Source organism: Crocodylus siamensis, chromosome 3, assembly GCF_052110815.1.
Source record: "Crocodylus siamensis isolate JL-2025a chromosome 3, ASM5211081v1, whole genome shotgun sequence".
Taxonomy (NCBI): domain Eukaryota; kingdom Metazoa; phylum Chordata; order Crocodylia; family Crocodylidae; genus Crocodylus; species Crocodylus siamensis.
In genome coordinates this window covers 65,931,680-65,944,535 of record NC_143397.1, presented here as the reverse complement: position 1 = coordinate 65,944,535, position 12,856 = coordinate 65,931,680, and the positions used below count along the sequence as shown (strand labels likewise).

At 43.5% G+C, this 12,856-nt stretch overlaps 1 pseudogene; it reads left to right on the top strand.

Moving 5' to 3' along the window:
* The first annotated feature begins 729 nt into the window (after nucleotides 1–729).
* LOC149868355 (uncharacterized) lies at nucleotides 730–12,651 on the top strand (annotated as a pseudogene).
* Nucleotides 12,652–12,856: the final 205 nt, after the last annotated feature.

The following is a 12,856-nucleotide window of genomic DNA, read 5'->3' as shown; positions in this document are numbered from 1 at the left end:
CCATGGTGCGGGTGCAGCATGGCTCAACAGGGTGCCACGCGCTATCTGGGAGCTGCGGGGGATGGGGTCAGGCTGGGCATGGCAGCCATGGGGCTTCTCCTGTGGCTCCCCCCTCCCAGGGAGAGGCAAGCAAGCACAGCCAGATGAGCCATGAGAGAACCTGCAGCTGCCCGGCTGTGCCTTCCACTCCCCGGCTAATCCAAATCTCCAAATCGCACCAAATCTCCGATTCTGATTCAGCTGAATCGAATGGGGACAGTGATTTGAATCACTGAATGAAATCACTGTCCTCCAAATCAGCCAAATCCAAATCTGAATTGAATACTTCCCTATTTGCACACACCTAATATCCAGCTTATTGCCTACTGTAACCCTCAGGTCCTTTTCTGCAAAGTTGCTCCTTAACCAGTTAGTTCCCAGGCTAGCGGTACATGGGATTCTTCTGTCCTCAGTGCAGGACTTTGCACTTGTCTTTACTGAACCTCTTGAGATTGCCTTTGGCCCAATTATCCAATTTAGCTAGGTCACTCTGAATCCTAACCCTACCCTCCAGAGTATCTACTATACCCCTCAGCTTGGTGTCATCTGCAAACTTGCTGAGGGTGCACTTCATCCTATCTTTAATATCATTAATAAAGATATTGAACAAAACCAGCCCCAGGAGTGAACCCTGAGGCACTCCACTTGATACCAGCTGCCAACTAGACAGTGAGCCATTGATTACTACCCATGGAGCCTGATCATCCAGCCAACTTTCTATCCACGTTACAGTCCATTCATCAACCCACACCTCCTCAGCTTGTTTGCAAGAATGCTGTAGGAGATGGTATCAAAAGCCTAACTAAAGTTAAGGTACGGTATGTCCACTGCTTTCCCCACATCCACACATCCAGTTATCTCATCATAGAAGGCAATTAAGCTGGTCAAGCATCACTTGTCCTTGGTGAATCCATGATGAGTTATATCTACAGAGAACAAAGAACAGAGAACATAAATGTTAATATTAAATTTAAAAAAGAACACCCCACCATCAGAGCCAACTGAGCTTACAAGGAATATGCATATTTCTGGATAATCTATATTCTAAAATATAAATGGTGCTCTCTTCAGAGAGCTGCAAACTCTAAACCAGTGGAGATTTTATATGTATTTTTCAGAGCATTCAGACTCAGCAAGTTCCTGTGATGAGTAAGAGCGAGTTGAAAGGAGGAATATAATGGGCAATGTGCCAAAATCCATCCTGAGTCATAAGTATGTGCGTTAAGCAGGACAAAATTTCTCCCGTTGTTTTTTAAACTGCCAAATCTTGACTTTCTTCTTGATTAAGATGCAGGTGCTCAGGTTTGCAGACCTCATTTTTTACCTGCTTGCAACCTCTTGAGGAGTACATCTCCTCACTAGAGAGCATTAGCAGAACAGCAGGAATAGTACTGGCACTAACAGACGCTGAAAGTCACAGTGAAAGGCAGTGGGAAGAAGCCATTAAGGACAGCTGTTCTCATTTATGCCTACTTAGGCATAGTCTCTCAGCCAGTTGGGGACAGCCAGCTGAGAATACCTAGCTCTGAGGAGCAATTTCACTTTCTTTTCACTTGTCTATTCAACTGTATATTTATTTTTATCTCGGTATGTTGTAAATACAAAAATATACAGTAATCTTATTTCTTTCAACATATTAAAGGATAGCACCTATGTCTACCTCAAAACAGCCATTTTTTTTAAATTATAGATATGTAGATATAGATAGTATATAGATATACTTTGATATAGATATAAATATATTAATACCAGGAATGTAAGTCTACATATAGAGCACTTCTTAAGACAACTATTATGAAAATATTCTGCCTTCTCCTCCTAGAGGCTATTAGCACAATCCAGACCCTCTCCCAAAGTCTGAGCAAATAGGTTTTGCAGCATGTTCTAAACATGGGAGCAAAGGATTCAATCCCAAAGTGAAGCAGCCTTCATATGGAATTCTCTGCCAGTAGCAACCTCACCAAACAAACAAACCAATAGCTTATATAAACAGATTATATAAATTGTCATATTTCCATTGAAGTCAAATGCTCCACCAACTGAGGCTCTGTCCCTTGGATTTTTGCATGCCTATTAGGAGATGTCTGACAAATGGAATTAGTGTGATTTGTGTACTGAACTCAAGTATTTAAAGAGATGGACAAGAGAAAGATACTAGAATGGCATTACCTGGAAAAGGGTCTCCTAACAAGCTTCTTAATAAATTTAACCTTCATCTAGCTAGGTAGAAATTGTTCAGATTGTTAATACCAAGCTAGGATTTCTTGAATAGAGGCTACCCAAAGCTTCCTGAGTTATAACTAGCATTCCTAAAAGCAGATATCTATGAGCAATGGGCCCAGCACTTTCCGCTCACCTGCACACCATAGACAATACAAGCAGCAAAGCAGGGGCAGTGGGTACAGGGACTGGCACGGGGCACATGCTGCATGCAGTGTCCTGCTGGACAGCCTTGTGCACTAGCTCCAGCATGGCCTCATCTGGACTGGTCCCAAAGCCAATGCACAGGGTGGGTTCAGTGCAGGGTGCTTCATGCAGCTTGTGCACCAAATCAGCTTCTTGTGCTGCAAGCAGTGCCCACAGTGCTAGGTCTAGCCTGCATGCCAGTCTGGTTCACTGCCTCACACAGGCTGTGGGGTCCATCTGAGACCCATGGGCTGGATCACATGGCTCCATGGGCTGCATCTGGCCTGCAGGCCATATGTTTGACATCCCCGGTTTCCAGCAACCTTGACATGAGTCGACAGCAAAATTTATAATATGAAATTAATCTAGAATGGGATACCCCTGGGGTACGCAAAACACCTCTTGGTGATACACAGGAGAAATCGTGTTATGGAAGATTTATTTTTCATTATAATAATTGGCATTTAAGGGGTTAAAATATAAAATGTATGCAGGTAGAGGTACACTGGCAGTGGTGAATCTGGAAAGGCATACACAATAAGAAAAAGTTTGGTAACCTCTCTTCTAGAAGACTTCAGATACAGAGGGATGTTTAAAACAGTATCAATATCGACTGATACCATATAAGCTATTACATGTTCATGGCCCTCTAGCAATACAAGTACAGCAAAATCATTGCAACTTTACTCCTGTTTCATTCAGCAAAATCATACTGCAACTTAGCTACCTTGTATCATTACAGGGACATACAAACCTAATATGGGGGGGGTGCTATCTCCAAAAAGAAGGATACCTCCTCTGCACAGGCCTGTAGGGGGCCTGTCCAGAAAGCTAAGGCGGACATAGAACTAGGACTAGCATCCAAAAATCAAAGATAATAAAAAGTCCTTTTTCAAATATATAGGGAGCATGAAGAAAGCACTGGGAAATGTGGGGCCCCTGCAAGATCCTCTGGGCAATCTGGTGGTTGCGCCAGAGGAGAAAGCAGACCTCTTTAACCAATTCTTCATCTCCATTTTCTTGTGCAGGGATCAGGACTTCCCCACTGTGATGCACGACTGACTCAAGGGGAACACTTCCAGACTTCAGGTTGGGGAGGACTGGGTGAGAGAGCTTCTGGAGGGGCTGGACATGTTCAAATCAGTGGGTCCAGATGCTCTCCACCCCAGGGTGTTGAGGAAGCTAGCAGGGGTTATTGCAGGGCCCTTGGCACGGCTTTATGAGATCTCGTGGTGCTCTAGCCAGGTGCCAGATGATTGGAAAATAGCCAATGTGGTCTGCATCTTTAAAAAAAGGGAGGAGGGAAGACCCAGGCAACTATAGGCCCGTCAGTCTTACCTCAATCCTAGGGAAACTCTTTGAGAAGATCATCAAGGAGCACATCTGTGATGGGCCGGCCTCAGGGACGATGCTTAAGGGCAACCAGCATGGTTTCATTAAGGGCAGGTCATGTCAGACCAACGTGATTGCTTTTTATGATCAGGTCACAAAAGCATTCGTTGCAGGTGTCACCATGGACGTAGTCTTTCTGGACTTCAGCAAGGCCTTTGACACCGTCTCCCACCCCATCCTCATTAAAAAAAATTGGGCGGCTGTGGCATTGATGCCTACATGGTTAGATGGATTGCAGATTGGCTAAAGGGTCGTACTCAGAGAGTGGTGGTGGATGGGTCATAGCTGACCTTGGGCGAAGTGGGCAGCGGAGTCCCCCAGGGCTCGGTCCTTGGGCCCACGCTGTTCAATTTCTTTATCAGCAATTTGGACAATGGGGTGAAAAGTAACCTGTTTAAATTTGCTGATGATACCAAAATTTGGGGTGAGGTGAGCACACTAGTAGGGAGGGAAAGACTGCAGCAAGACCTGGATAGGTTGCAGGGGTGGGCTAACAAAAACAGGATGTGTTTCAATACTGGCAAGTGCAGGGTGTTGCACTTGGACAGTAGTAACCAGCAGCACACTTATAAGATGGGAAACTCCTTTCTTGAGAGCACAGAGGCAGAAAGAGATCTTGGAGTCATTATTGACTCCAAGATGAACATGGGCCGACATTGTGAGGTCACAGTTGGCAGAGCTAACCAGACCTTGTTGTGCATCCACAGGTGCATCTCAAGCAGGGCCAAGGAGGTGATCCTCCCCCTCTATGCAACACTGGTCAGGCCACAGCTGGAGTACTGTGTCCAGTTCTGTGCATCCCACTTCAGGAGGGATGTGAACAACATGGAGAGGGTCCAGAGGAGGGCCACCTGCATGATCCAGGGACAACAGGGCAGACCCTACAATGAGAGACTGCAGGACCTGAACCTGTTCAGCCTTCAAAAGAGAAGGCTGACGGGGGACCTGGTGATGGTCTATAAACTTGCTAGGGGGGGCCAGAAGGGTTTGGAAGAGACCTTGTTTCCCCTAGCACCCCCTGGCATAACAAGGAATAACGGCCATAAGTTGTTGGAGAGTAGGTTTAGATTAGATATCCATAAGAACTACTTCACAGTCAGGCTGCTAGGATCTGGAACCAACTTCCAAGGGAAGTGGTGTTGGCTCCTACCCTGGGGGTCTTTAAGAGGAGGCTTGATGCCTACCTGACTGGAATCATTTGAGCCCAGGTTTTTCTCCTGCCCAGGCAGGGGGTTGGACTTGAAGATCTACAAGGTCCCTACCGACCCTACTTCTATGATTCTATGATAATATTTACATCATAATAAATGATGTACACTCCTGCAGATTCACTTCCGCTCCTCTTTTAGAGCATTTAAAAGTTACCTTTTTCCATAGCCTTAGTCTTTGGTTGCCTCAAGTTATTGCTTGGCTTCTAGAGGCAGGATACCACTACTGTGTTAGTGGGGGATTAACACTGAGCAAACTAGATGGCCAGACCCAACAATGTACAGAACGTAAGGAAGCAGCATTGCTCCTGAAAAAAAAACTTTTGACTTCAGGGTTGTGCCCTTCACCTTGAAGTCCACCTGCATCAACAGGTAATTTTAGCATTGCATTCTTTCAGATTATGACGTGTCATGGACATACTATTGAACTTCAGTCCAAGCTACTATTTACCTTATTTTTGTTAGATTAAAAAAAAAAAAAGGGTAGCTAATGGTATCTAATACTCAATGGGTGTGTCTACATGTGCATTAGATCCAAAACCAGTTTACTCATGAGTAAACTACTCATAAGTAAATGCTCCAAGGCAGGTAGCTACACATGCATGGAAGCAGGAGCAGATTTGCTGCTAATGGCAGCAAACTGTTCTCACTCCATAGGGCCCTGCAATGGTGCTAGCCCAGGGGCTGGCAGGTAGCACTGGGCCAGGACATTGATTGCTCCCTGCACCCAGGGATGTCACCCTGACCCAGCAGCAGGGAGCTCCTGGCCCCGGCTCCATGATTGGGGCAGAGGACTTGGGGGGATTCCCTACCCAGCTGGGGGATCATTACTAGTTACCCCACTGACAGATGGGGCAGAGGGTTGGGGCCTGCCCCATCCCTGCATCTCTTTCCAAGACCTGAGCCTGGATTGCCTGATCAAGACATGGGACTGCCTTGCTCCAGGATCACAGGGTGGGGGCTGAAGAGCCTGTTCTCTGCTCATCTCCATGAGCACAGAACTGGGTAGGGAACAGGCTCCCCAGCCCCCACCAGCAGGGAGCTCCCAGCACCAGCTCCATGGTCTCGGGGCTGGCACTGGGAGACCTTTATCTCCTAGCCCCACTACCCCTTGATCACAATGGCAAATGGGGGGCTGGGAAATGAGGACCTCCCAGTCTCTGCTACCCCATCATGATCTCAGAGCCAAGGGCTTGGAGCTCTCTGCTGCTGAGGCAGGGAGACATAGTCCCTGCCTGGGTTCCAGTGGTAGAGCCTGCCCTGGCAGCAGGAAGTTCCCAGGGGCAGGAACCAATCTTCTGCTCCCTGGTGCCCAGCTGACTGGGAGCAGTAGCAAATTTCCTTGTGATTAACAAGGTTTTCTGCGCAGTAATTATGTGCATGTGTAGATGTACATGCTTACCGTGTAGTAGAATATGCTACTGTGCAATAAAGTGCCTCATGTACATGCACCCAACTACCCTAAAATATGTTTGAGACAGTTCTAAATTGGTTCAAATATCGGTCTTGTTTTTGCTCAATAGAAGCCAAGGAAACATTGTTTGATGACAAAAATAACATTTGGTGAAATTCAAAACAGTAATGTGCTTTTATAAAATGGTGTAAAGTGAGGCTGATGATAAAAAATTGATTTTGCTTCTTCGTGTAAATTGATTTAATTTATTACAGTTGCATTAGGAAAACCTGTAAAAGAAAGTTCTTCAGTAAAACAATTGAACAGGATGCATACATGTAATAATACAAATGCAGGGCATTTATTATCTTGCTTTTCACATCCTGCCATCCTCTGAACAGCCAGAAAATGTATATTTCTGTTTTTAATTGTACAAAGCTTGACTGAGATTTACAACTGAATATTGTTGAGGATGAGAACCAAAACAATTTAAAGTTTTTAATTTACTAAAATGTAAAAGTGTACCATCAAGAGAAGCCTGAAAAATTCAGTTTGTGGATCTTAGACATTAACTAGGGAATAGAGAAACACTGAAAAATGGTTCTTTTCATGATTTTCAGACTGTTTCAATATGGCTTCATAAACAAATGCAATTAAAAATGAACATGATAGTCCCACCAGCAATACATCAATACCAAGTGGCTGTTAGGAAATAACCTTTCCTGCACAGCAAGACATCTTAAACAAAAGAATGCTTTATGAATGCATAAGGATCAATATAATGAAAATTGCTTTTTGATTCTCTGCCATTTAGAATAACAAATAAAATGCATTGAAAAAAAACATGTATTCAGTAAGGTCTATATTTTCAAATGTGTACACTAAAGTTAATCTGAAGAAAGACATTTTATGCCCAAAAGTTCATCTAGCCTGTTTTCTGACTATATAGTTGGCTCAGTAAAAGATACTACCAAACAAACCTTGTTTCTTATATATCCCCTAAATCATCTTGACTATAATAGCATTCTGATCCCACTAATATTAAGCCCCACTATTTGGGGGTGCATAAATTGAGTAGCCTAATGTCCTAGTTTCAGAGGTCCTTAATACACCATAGCTCTACCTGGAGCCAAAAGATTAGAAACGCAAACCAGTTAACTCTATCAAAACATTTAGACCCTGGTTTCAGAACCTAGCAACTTAAATAATACACTGTACAGCAGAAAATGGATCGAGAAAGAACATTGCAACAGGCTACACTGAGTTCCTATCTGGTTCCTGCAGATAAGTCAGTGTTAAATAAATAATCATTTCTGACGTAGCATAGAAAGAGGTCGGTCAAATACTGTTGCATGGAAGAACCTTCCATTGAATTACACTTCACACAAAAGAGGCAATCTGCCTGATGGTGGAGTTACTTGCACTTTGTGACCCGAGCACAAAGTGCAATTTTTTTTCCCTTTAATGCCATCAGTTTTGTTATTCCTGCCACTCTAATAACTGAACTTCCTTTCTCCTGCTCAGATTCATTTGAGTATCTGTAGCAGTTAAAAATGAGATGTAAAACTTGAAAGAGTAGAAGTGTGGTGCATATCAGCTACTCGCGTCATTCCAAACATAGTTCCACAGTATTCAAGCTGGGTAGGTAAATCTACCCTCTGTGTAAGGTCATTATTGCTGTTTTGCAGCTTAACACTGTCTTTTCACAAAAGTGGAGCTGTCACTGCATGAATTCCATTTAGTCCAGGCAGTTCGGAAGGGTAATGAGTCAGCACTCTGAAGAGTAAGACAGTGGCTGGGTTGTGAATAAAAGGGCAACAAACTGCTCGCAAGTTGTTTCAGTCCATTATTAAAATATATTCAAACAGCCAGTGAAATGTCTCTTTCTTTCCTGACTATTTACAAAGGTAAGATGAAAAAAAAAAGAACTACAATATTACTTTACATGTACATAGAACATTATTTACATGTACATAGAATAATGTAAGTGTTCTTTACATAGACATAGAACAATATTACTTTACATGTACATGAACATTATTTACAAATCACTTGGAAGTATAGTGTATGACAATAGTCTCCAACCATTTTAGGTCAGAGATCACATATGGAATTTAAAAGGAACCAAAGATCTACCCCCCACCCCACCCCCAAGCAGGTAAGTCTCTCTGTGGGAAGGAGAGTGGAGAGGGAAAAGGGCGGTAGGGGGAGCAGGGCAGATCAAGGCCCCAGCTTTAGCCCTGCTCCCTCCCTCCCTCACCACTTGGGCCTCAATCTGCTCCCCCTCATGGCAGGGAGGTAGGGAATGGGGCAGGGGCAGGGGCAGGGGCAGGCCCTACACAGCCAGCATGAAGCAGGGGACAGAGCTGCGAGTGGCTCATTCAGGGGGCGCAGGAGGGAATGGCCCCACCACCACTACAACTACAGCCTGGCCAAGAAGAGCTGATGCCACCCTGGCCCCAGCCTGCAGCCAACTCACAGGCAGATCTGGGGGCACACGCCCCCACCCTTGTCCTCCAGGGCTGTGTTCCCCTTCTTCCTGTGCCCCCCAAACTAGCTGCTCATGGCTCCGTCCCCCATACTGCACCAGCTATGCAGGGCCTGCTGCTGCCCCATTCCCTACCTCAGAACTGCTGCAGCTGCTGGCACTGCCCCACATTTGGGGGGGGCATGTGTCCCCCTCCCCAATCTGAGCACGGCAGAGGCAGCTGCCCCTGTGGGCTGGGTTTTGTGCCCTGAGCCCTGCTCCATGTGTCCCCTGGGCCTCTGGCCCTTCTGTCCCCACCGACTGACCTGCTGGTCTAGGGTGGGGGGGCACACATGCATGCACAAGCATGCTCAGCTCCCCCAGCCCAGGATCAATTTCAAGAGGCTCTAGGATCCACCGATATGACCACTGCTGTAGGAAATACACCTAAAATGCCTGTGGGAAGGACAAATTAACCCATTCTTTTCTTTTCTATTTCTAATGCTAGTATCCTATAACATATGTAAGAATAAGAACAAGAGAGGTTATTCCCACCACAAACCTATTATGACAGCCATGAGGGAGGAAAATCATGTAAACTATGCGATTTTTGTCAGAATTTTGCAGTTCTTTGCTATTCACAGAAATAGCAATAATTTCTATTCATAGAAATAATAATTTTAACTATAAAACCAAAATCTTAACTCTATTGAACTATGTAATATTTTGTTATGTTTTGCTGAAGATTTGTAGTAGTTAATTAGCAAAACCATCTAGGTGCTACCATAGTACAGGTAATATAAACAAACAATTCCCTGTTTCCCTGTTGTTGATGATCTCCAAATCATCTTGCTGTACTAGAATAATGTGTAGTGAGTAAGCTCTTAACCATTTTTCAGCTCCATTTTCCTTAATATGGCTTCAATTTTCATTTGAAAATGATTGATTCCCAGTCTCTCTTTTAAATACAATAATCCATTTAATACACAGTCATTCCTTTAAGGATATGTTTACTGCCTCTATAGTGAGCTCAGGAAATTCCATAACGTAGTACAACCCACTCAGTCTTGCTCAGTGTGTGCCAAAGCCTAGAAATTAGCCTGTGCAGTTGATTGAAAATTGCTTGAGCATATGTCCAGGTTGCTTTTCAGGCATGATTCAGTTCAGGCCGAAAGCTACACTTAAGTAGCTACACCATCTGATTTATGAGCTTTGGCATGCGTAGGAATGAATGGGCAGGGCATGCTACTTAGTGGCTTGCAACAGAGGAGGTGCAGACATGGCCTGATCAGGGTTTGAATTACACTCCAAATCTTGGGGGGGGGCGGGGTCTGCGGCAGTGGCAGTTGGAAGCCAGGAGTTGCTGCCACCACTGCCTAAGCTACTTAGAAAGGTGCGGGTTGGGCCAGGGGCTCTCATCTCCTATGGGGGCAGGGCTTTGAGGGGGCTCCTGTCTCTTATGGGGGGCTCTCATCTCTTATGGAAGGTCATCCCCCCAAGCCCCCACGTATTTCCAATCCTGGGACTGATTGTTCTTTCTTAAGCATATTTCATAACTGTGGCACACTTAAATCCCAAGTGGAATTTAAGTAAACATATTTTACCATTCATAAATTTCTGTTTGTTGCAGTTTTCTTTCACTAATTAACAACTCAAAATAGTAAGTTTTATATCTCTTTGCTTTGTTTTCAACATACAGGAAAGACTCTTGTTTGCTCACAGATAGTCTATATGGCCCCAAATCAGGCATGAGGTTTGTAACTTGGAAACTTAAGCAGGTGCCTAGAGTTGACCAGGTGCATAAATGCTTTCCTGGATCAGGACTATAGGTGGATCTGCCCTAGGGAGAACCACCACTCTAGCCCTGCTGGCATTTTTACTGTACAAATGAAGAGAATTGTTTGATTAGCTTACAGGTGAAAGATGTTGGCCTCATCAACTACAGTAGGATTGGCCATGAGAGTGATGAGAGCACAGGCTCTCTGAGTGTAGTGAGCATATTTCTTAAAGACAGTATTCCTGTTGGGAATTTACAATATTTTATGTATTATGATATTAATAGTGTATGATTAATGGGAAGGGCCATTGTTAGCCCAGTTTCAACAGGATTAATTTTTTTTAAATGCTTTTACCACTATAGCAGTATGTAGAATGGAGCAGCCATCACTTTATGTTTATATATGGGGTGGTTAAAAGAGAAAAATAAAGGGATGGAAAGGAAAAAAATACTGTAATGGAACAGCAACATATTCATGATGGATGGAATGCTTAATTAGTCAAATGTATAGCATTAAAAAAAACTTAATGGAATAGAAAATAGCTTCTCTGATTCAGAATGGGAACCCCAGGATGTGTCTACATTGCTTCCATGGTGGTTTTGAGAAGCAAGCTTTTTCCACCCACTCCCATTCTGCATGTACCAAATGTGGAAATGAAGCAATTAAACCTGACAGGCTGGCACTGCCATTTCTTAAGTTCTCTGTCCCCTGTATGCTTAAAAACAGGAGCAGTAGTCAGTAGTTAATCAGCATATTTCTAGGACTGATATATACAGAGTGGGAGTGGATGAGTGGGGTGTACTTCTTGGTGGCATTCTCAAGAGCACTTCCATGAATAAACATATTCTCAGTAGCCCCCAACTTTCCGTCCATCTGTAGTCACAACTACCAAAATAGTCCCAGAAGTCTGTGCATTTGGTCACCTTGTCCATGGTATGAATTGTCCTCAGAATATAATTAGTTTACAAACAAATTAAAACAGAAAGTTCTGCCCAAAATTTTCACATCTGCAAGAAGAAAATTAGTAAGTGATAACTATGTATACACAGGAACTCAGTTTTTAGGAACATTTAAACCAAAATACTGAAACATCTGAGTTCCAACTGCCTTCTCCAAACTAGACAGGCAGGTTTTTTGAGTAGATGTGATATCTTTTATGACTATTGAATTTTTGGTGGAAAAAAAATTCAACAACAAAATTCAATAATCAACACCCCTTCATCAGACTATCACTTGAATACTCGAACACCAGCATTTCCTTTTTGGACACCATAATCAATATCCAAAATGGTAAAATTCAAACCACCATACATAAGAATCCTACAGACCAACATGCATATCTACACAGAACCAGCAATCACCCTAAACATACCAAGAAAACTGTAATTTACAACCAAGGTCTCCAATACCATTGAATTTCCACCAAGGAGAATACTCGTGATTGCCACCTCACAAATCTCAAAAGGGTCTTCAGCCAACAAGGACTCTCCTCCAGAGAGCTAGACTGCACTTTTGAAAGAGTCACCAGGATACCACGTTAAGATTTGCTGCAGTACAAAAAGAAAATCCCTACAAATCTCACACCATTAGTTATGACATATCACCCTTCCCTGGAACTTACACAGAAAGATCCTCAAAAAATTGCAACCCATACTATAAGACCACCCAATTCTTAAAGAGATTTTTCCAGAATCACCCATTCTAGCCATTAAAAGAGCACCGAACATTGCTAAACTCCCTATGACCCAAACCACACCAAATGAATCCAGAGCATGCCAGGACAAGAAATGCAAAACCTGCCAACACATCTCCACCACTCCCACAATTACTACACCCCGCAACAGAACCATCTGCATTCCTGAATCTTACACCTGCACCTCCAGAAATGTTATATAACTCATCCAGTGCACTAAATGCCCTGATGGAAAATATGTAGGAGAACCAAACAATAACTGCATACCAGTATGAACGGACATCAAAAATCTATCAAAGACAAAAATACCCACCTACCTATGGAGGCACACTTCTCACAGGACAATCACTCCTTCTTTGATCTCTCAATTCTAATCCTCAAAGGGAACTTACAAAACACCTTTCATAGATAAGTCTATGAACTTCACTTCATAAATCTACTGGATACACAAGTCATGGACTCAATATTGACATTGGATTT